The sequence below is a fragment of the Poeciliopsis prolifica genome, unplaced genomic scaffold (assembly GCF_027474105.1).
Source record: "Poeciliopsis prolifica strain line A6 unplaced genomic scaffold, Auburn_PproV2 SCAFFOLD002, whole genome shotgun sequence".
Lineage (NCBI taxonomy): Eukaryota > Metazoa > Chordata > Actinopteri > Cyprinodontiformes > Poeciliidae > Poeciliopsis > Poeciliopsis prolifica.
In genome coordinates this window covers 1,697,501-1,705,000 of record NW_026562377.1, presented here as the reverse complement: position 1 = coordinate 1,705,000, position 7,500 = coordinate 1,697,501, and the positions used below count along the sequence as shown (strand labels likewise).

The window sequence follows — 7,500 nt, the reverse complement described above, 5'->3', positions numbered from 1 at the left end:
TTCTGTGCTCATTTCATTGTGTGGACAAAAAGCCAACGGAAGAAAACCCGAAGCAACTGAGTCAGTGAAGTAGCTGCATGTGTTAGAGCGAAGAAATGCAAAACTTGAAGAAATGCAGCCGTTTCTTCCAGTCGCCATTTTGCCTGCAGGAGCTGTAGGTTGCAGTGAAACAATATTGTCACATTTAAACTTTGATAGCTGGAGTTCCCACATATTTTATAGCCTAACAGCTCTGACGAAAGTTAGCCAGTTGCTAACATGTAAACAAATGTCGGTTCCGGTTTGAGACGGAAGTCGCGCCTTTTTCCAAACCCCGAAGTCCTGGGTTTTTAAAATAAAATCTATATTCATAGACATTACATAATACGCTTCAGCTTGTCTTTGTATTAGCCTGGGCTCTCTCTATTATCTTATTCTTTCTGGCAGAATTTCTTCCTCAAAATAATAACAGGTGGCATCATAATATTGTAAGTCAGACAGTAAAATGATTCACTAGAATTGATGATTGACTAGAAGCTGATGAGTGGTCATGCAGAAACATCACATTTAAAACTGTTCCTGGTTATCTAACCGTTCAACACGACCGATCAGACCGTCAAACGGCCAGAGGGACGGCGGTTAAAGGTCAGAGGTGACACACTTTATATGACAATTATATAACATTTTTACAGTCCAGAGAGAAATGTTCCTTTTTTGAATCATGATGAATGAAAAAGAGGTCTGAAGGAATATTTGGAGTTCTCTCCAGATTATTATTGTTATGTCTGTTAACTAAATTGTAGTTCACATTATGTAATAGAGTCAAAAACGTTATAAAACTCATCCGCAGTCTTCATTCCTGAAGCTTTTAGTGCATCTAAAGGAAAACTGAAATAAAATAGACTTTAAAATGTCAAATGTATAAATACTTTTTAACTCTTAACACTGAAAAAACAAAACACCTAGCTAAAGCAGGGAGTGCTTTAGCTAGGTGTTGTTTGTGAGCATAATGTTTATCAGGTAGTTTGACCTGTGACAGCACAAAACCATCAACTTGAACTGATTATGTGGAGAAAAGTGAGGCTTGCATAGCTGTTCTGTTGAGACTGTTCTGAGAGGAACATGCTAGTGAACCTCAGAGTATCAACACGGATCAGAACCAGAACAGAAATTACCTGAACGCTGCCAGAGTTTTGGTGTTTGAACTGAAGGTTTTGTCACGTTAGAGTGCTTCTAAATCCCTCCATTGGGTTCCGGATTGATGGGTCTCCAAGCTACTGCACTTCTTTTCACTGGATAATTCAACATAAGTTTCCACTTTATGAACTCAGTGAAATAAAAATGATTTTTTTTAATCAGCAGGTTTTCCTGTATTTTGATTCCATTTTGTCCTTTTGCTGTTCAGTGAATCACTTTGTTAGCCTGAAGCTTCTGCAGGATATCGATCTCTAACGGCAACAGAAAACAGAAATAAGACCCTGAGCAGAAATGTTCATAATTGATGCTCAGTCTGATGTTGTTTAGGATGTTATTTTGTCTGTTGGTAGCGTTTTCCCCTCAGACGCATTGAGTCCAATCAGCTCTGCTCCCTGCAGGCACGCCCGGCCCGGTTCACCCTCCATGCAGTCGATCGGCTCTGTTCTGACTCAACATTTATTTATTTCCTGATATTTGTGGAGGAAACAGAAGCAGCTGCCGGCTGCCACGCCCTCCACCTGCGCCATCCTGCAGGATCTGCTCAGATTCTGGTGTTTTTGGATGCAAACCTGAGGATTCCTGAACAAAACATTTACATTTCCTCCTATGGAATTCCAGCTCTTATCGAAAAATAAATCAGAATAAAGTAAAGTTTTAGATCGTCAGCAAGAGAGTTAAAATCCACATCTTCTGGTGAAAAATACAGCGATGACAATTATTTGAGTAATCAATTATTTTCACAATTAATTGAATCAAAATTTTCCACATTCTGCTGAATTTTCATTCAAAATAAACGTGTGAAAATCTCATCATTTGATTTGGTGATTGGATTATGGATTAACTGATTAATAACAGAAAAGATGTTTAATGTTGCAGAATTTGAACTGAGTGAAGTTAAAACTGAGGAGTTCTGCTCAGAACATTTTTACAGAACAAAAAATGTTTTTATTCTTTTAAATGAAAAATGTCAGTTTAATTACTGTTGTTCTATCAGCAAATTGCTTATTTACTTCTCCATACTAAAGTCAATCCATTGCTAAATTAGTAAACGATTGTTTCAATCGTTGCTTAATCACAGCTAATTATTATGAATTCAAACATATTGATTTCTTTTTGGCTTTTCGTGGCAGCAGCTTTTTAAAGATTTGCATAACTCCGTGTATTTAATGCTCCTCTTTCTGCTCCAGGAGCAACGTGACGCTCAGTGGCGCCCCCTGCAGCTGGAGGTGGTCCATCAATCTGGACTCTTTATTTCTGCTTTTATGGCTCAAAGACCCGCCCGGAAAATGAGTTCATCATTTCTAAAAATCTAAATTCAGATTATATTTATGAAAAGATTGAAGTGAAAAATGTAACGAATTAAAATTGGAATCATTTGCATTAATTTATGATGTTAAAATGGACGATAAGCTCGTCATAAAAATGCAAAATATCAGCAAATTTTGAGGAAATTTTACATTTATTTTGTAGAAATGATCATAAATCTGTAATAAATTAGAAAAAATCTGTTATTTAGCACAACAACTAAACAGCAGCATTAAAGTAAATCATAAAACCTGAACACAAAGGTCGAATCTGCAGCAGCAGAATCGACCAGTGAACCCAGTCCGACCAGTGAACCCAGTCCGACCAGTGAACCCAGTCCGACCAGTGAACCCAGTCCGACCAGTACCACCAGGCACAGACCGCAGGGCTGAAAATGAGCGGCCAGCCGGAAAACCCGGCCTGATTCCGCATGCAGCTCAATGTGACCTGGAGGAGGACAAAACCTGACGCCGAACAGGATCCGACCGGAACCGGAGCAGAAAAATGAGATTTGACCTCAACTGAGCTGCTGCGGCTTTTTTCTGACCACATCTATGATTCATGAGCTTCTCCATCATTCATCCCTTCATCATCCATCCTCCATCCATTATCCATCCATCCTCCATCATCCCGCATGAAGGAGAAAAGCAGGTCGAACCCGCATCTCTCTGAAAATCCCGCACTCTCCTTAGCAACAGCGGGATCCGGGATCCATTTTCCTCCCGTTTATTTTAGGAAAACAATTTCACCTCAAAATGTCCGAATCAAATATTTGAACAAATCCGGTTCATGTCTGAACCGCCTCAGGGAGGAGAACCGAACCGAGCCCGACTGGACTGTTCCGAACCGAGACAGAGAAGGAGAGAAATGAAAGGATGAGGAGCGGTCTGTCCTTACCTCATGACTCCAAAACGAGCTGAAGATCAATGACGAAGAGGAGCAGAGCGACGAAGAGAAGGGATGAAGAAAGGGTGGAAAGGGAGGGGGGAGGTTAATCTGCTATTCACTCAAATAATCTGATAAATTTATGTCTAAATATCGCAAAGAAGCATAAAAATATCGTCGGATTTTTACAAAATCTGATCATTTTTGCCTTAAAACGTTTTAAACAACCTGCTGTTTTTTTTAGATCATTGTAATATCACTTCCCCACCGCCAGATGGAGCTAAAATGTTGCAGTCCGGCATTTAATAGTGCCACCTGGTGGCAGAAATGGTGAAACACACACTTCTGGAAAATGTTTATCTCTCATTAAAAATCAATTTTTTAAAAACTTGTTGGGTTTAATAATTGTTTTTGTTACTTTTTGGTTCTGATTTTTAAATTTCCTGTAACTTTCTCTCTGAATTTTTATTATTAATGTGTTGTAATTAATACTGTTTTCATGTCTGTGATAATCTTTCTTAGTTTCAAAATAACTATAATTTTCCTTTTGAATAGTTAAATATAAAATGGTTAATCTTACACTTAACGTCTATGTTAAAATACAATTTCAGTTGTTTTTTGATTTATAATATGTAATATGGACGTTATCGTGGACTATGGATCAATATTTAGCAGAAGTTTTCCTGTTTTTGTTTTCAGTTTCTCACATTATAGACTAAGGAATTAATTTTTCTGTCTTTTATGGCATTACATCCTTGAAATCGACATTTCTAATATGTCTTGTGCTTCATGCAAATGTAATTTTTAAACTTTAAACTGGACATTTTCTGACTGCTGTTCTTTAGCTCTTGTAGTTCTCCATTGTCACCAATAGAGGGCGACAGAGGATTCCAATAACCATCACGATCAATCATATGTTCATTTTTATGCAAAATTATTCTATTTAGTTGAATGATCTTTCAAAAATATGTAAATTATTAAACAAAATTTGTTTAAACTTATAACATTAGATTGTAGCACTTTAATACAAAAATTTATAAGAATTTTCCTTTTTTGTTATTAAAGTTTTTTTAATATAATTTTTACATATATGTATACAAACCTTCCTCACCCCCCACAAAACAAAAACCACAAATAAAACAAAACAACCAGGTCAGTGCATTTCAAATCAATACAAATTTCACTGAAAATTGGAATTGACAAAAATCATCGATGTCAGCAGAAACAACCACAGTAAACAGAAGTTTACAGTAAACAGTATTTTCCAGAACAGCAGTTCATTAAAGGGAGGAGTTCACTAGTCCCAGTATTGCAGCAAAGGAAATAGTTCCAGGATTTCTTGAAGTTTTCTATGTCTTTATTTACTTCTCATTGCTGCACCTTTGAAAACGTTGCCTTTGTTGTTGCTTGACATTTTGTTGGTAAATTGTTATTATCTGGCGTCTTAGAAAGACGTTTTGGTTTCGCGTGTCAGATGTATTACTACCTGGGTAAATTGAAAGGGAATATTCCAAATAATCGTTAAAGAAACTGTCGGTCTCCGGAGCGCGTAGCGCCGCCATCTTCCTCCACCATCCAACATGACTCCCAACAGTTTCCCTTTTTATTATTTGATTAATTTAGTGTCTGTTTGTGCGAACGTGGGAATCCTAAATAACAATAATAATTGCATTAATCCGTTCCTGTGTTTGTCGCCACCAGGGGGCGTATTTAATTTTGAGTTCTGAGTGTGATGGGGGATGGGGTTAAAGGTCAACCATGATTCTGGAGGCAACAGTTTTCTACTGTGCTTGGTTTGGATTGATGTCGAATTTATGTGGATCAGAATGGAAATAGTAAAACAATGGACATTGTTCTGATAATAGATGAATTGATCATAAGTCAAACTGAAGCATTATGGGAAACAGCAACCAGCAGCCTGGAATGAAGCATTTTAGCCGCTACAATAATGACAAATAAATAATAATAGAGATGAGCAGAACGTCGCTTAATTTAACCAAAATATCAGTTCATGTGAAACATCAGCTGTTTGTAAATTATTTGTTTAGAAAACAAAACTTTTAAATAAAATCTCTGATTCACGTGTTTCTTGATTTTGTTCTATTTTCTCTCCTGCTGACGTGTCTGGTGACGCTGCTGAGCTGAAGGTGTGAAGGAAAAATAGATTTTTGTCAAGAAAGAGGAGGATGGTGAAAGTGAGACTTCCGGTTGGCAGCAGCGCACAGCCTTCAAAATAAAAGTCCAGAACGCGCGACTCATTTATGGTGATTTATAGAACTTTTTTCCAGTTTATTTGAACTTTTAATCAAATTATTCTGTATCGTCAGAAAATGAGTCCTGTTTAAGTTCTTATCAACGATGTTATTTTAGGATCCAATTTTTTTTATTATGTTTTAATTTGTTGTATAAAACCCGAGTTCTCTTTAGTTACACTTTAGTTTTTTTGTTCCTGGCACACATGACTAATTACTATATTATTATAATAATAATAATAATAATAATAATAATAATAATAATAATAATAATAATAATAATAATGTACAATTTAAATCATGTAATTATAATATTATTATTTTATTAATACAACTGTTCTGTATTTCAATAATAATGATGTGGACTTTTTTGCACATTTATTTGATTTCTACTGTGTGATTAGACTTACTGTTGTCTTAAATGACTTTCTCATTCATTATTTTTGTGTCTATTTTTATTTTATCTTATTCTATTTCATACGTAACGTTAAAAAAGGCTTTTATTTTGGAAGTAAACCCAAAGAATCCCAGCCGAACTTATTTCTTGTGTTTTCCAGGGGAAGGAGGTGATGAAGCGGAGAGTAGGAGGAGGAAGAGGAGGGTTGGAGTGAAGCGACCAGCAGCGGGTCTGGCGGTGATGATGGTGATGATGGTGATGATGATGGTGGGGATGTGAGTCAGAAGGCGGAGGATCCGGGATGCTCACAGACTCTCCGAACCAACCGAACCCTTCAGACACGCACAGAGCCTAGAGGAGGAGAATCCCGCAGGATCCGGCGGTGACACGCAAGGTGAGTCCGCAACCATCACACCCACAGCGGCGGCCGCACCGACAGACACGCGCCCGAAATGCAGCCGCCATCCGCGGCCAGAGGGACGGACGGAGCTCCGCGGCCAGACTGAAACCGGCTCGGTGCCGAACGGGTTTCGTGCGTGTTTATGAAATGGGAGTGGGTGCACGTGTCCAGCTGTGCGCGTGCGCGTGCACGGTCTCCTTACTATGGCGCGCAGTCAGACGGATTAACATGATGTAAGGAGATAATGAGGCGGGTGAGCCGCAGCTGACTGAAACCGAGAACAAAGCAGCTGCTCTGTGTGTGTGTGTGTGTGTGTGTGTGTGTGTGTGTGTGTGTGCGTGTGTGTGTGTGTGTGTGTGTGTGTGTGCGTGTGTGTGTCTTTGTGTGTGTGTGTGTGAAGGCAACTGCAGTGACCGTGGAATACCTTCAGTTTCATTAATGTAAATAAAAATGCCTTTTTGTCAGTCATTCCGCGCCAATTACGTCACTGGACGTAAAGTGAAGATGAAAAATAAAAATATTAAGAATCTTCTTTGAAGCCTTTAGACATTATAATAAAAAAGAAACATTTTTCTGTGTAACAGAAAAGATAATGTTCTATTTTCAGTCTTGAAAAAATGTAGAACTTTCAAAAATTAATAGAAAAATGTGATTTTAAATGGGCGGCACCGTATTTAATATTATTGTGTCATCAAAAACAAGCCCCGCCTTGGAGTCAAAGCTCCTCCCCCACTCAGCTCCTTCAAACTAGCCAGCAGCAATTAGCTAAGCTCGTTTTCGGAGCTGCTTCTCAGAAGAACACTGGTAGAAAAAACTTAAAGGGTCAATATAGGAGTCATGTTGGGATGACTTCCTGGAGGCGGAGCTTCAGAAAAAACAGGAGGTTCTTAAAGAGACAGAGCCCCAATATTAAGATTTTACATTCCAAAGTCAAATTTATTTTCAGTCATATTTGTGACATAAATATCCAGTTTTACAGCAACTATTATTACTTGTTATGCCTGGAAAACACATGGCACTGCTCCTTTAAAGTCACATGAGATGAGCGCCTCGCTGTTACCTAGCAACCCAACCTGAGCTCCAGC

At 38.2% G+C, this 7,500-nt stretch overlaps 2 protein-coding genes across 3 annotated transcripts in view; one reads left to right on the top strand and one right to left on the bottom strand.

The window, feature by feature from the left end:
- Nucleotides 1–3,475, bottom strand: part of apc2 (APC regulator of WNT signaling pathway 2) — a 33,848-nt gene extending 30,373 nt beyond the window's left edge. The window contains exon 1 of the mRNA XM_055055044.1: nucleotides 3,379–3,475. The gene's annotated coding sequence lies outside the window, so the exon portion shown is untranslated. The remainder of the gene's footprint in view (nucleotides 1–3,378) is intronic.
- Nucleotides 3,476–6,187: 2,712 nt separating this feature from the next.
- Nucleotides 6,188–7,500, top strand: part of diras1a (DIRAS family, GTP-binding RAS-like 1a) — a 6,378-nt gene continuing 5,065 nt past the window's right edge. For both annotated transcript variants that reach the window (XM_055055375.1, XM_055055382.1), the window contains exon 1: nucleotides 6,188–6,409. The gene's annotated coding sequence lies outside the window, so the exon portion shown is untranslated. The remainder of the gene's footprint in view (nucleotides 6,410–7,500) is intronic.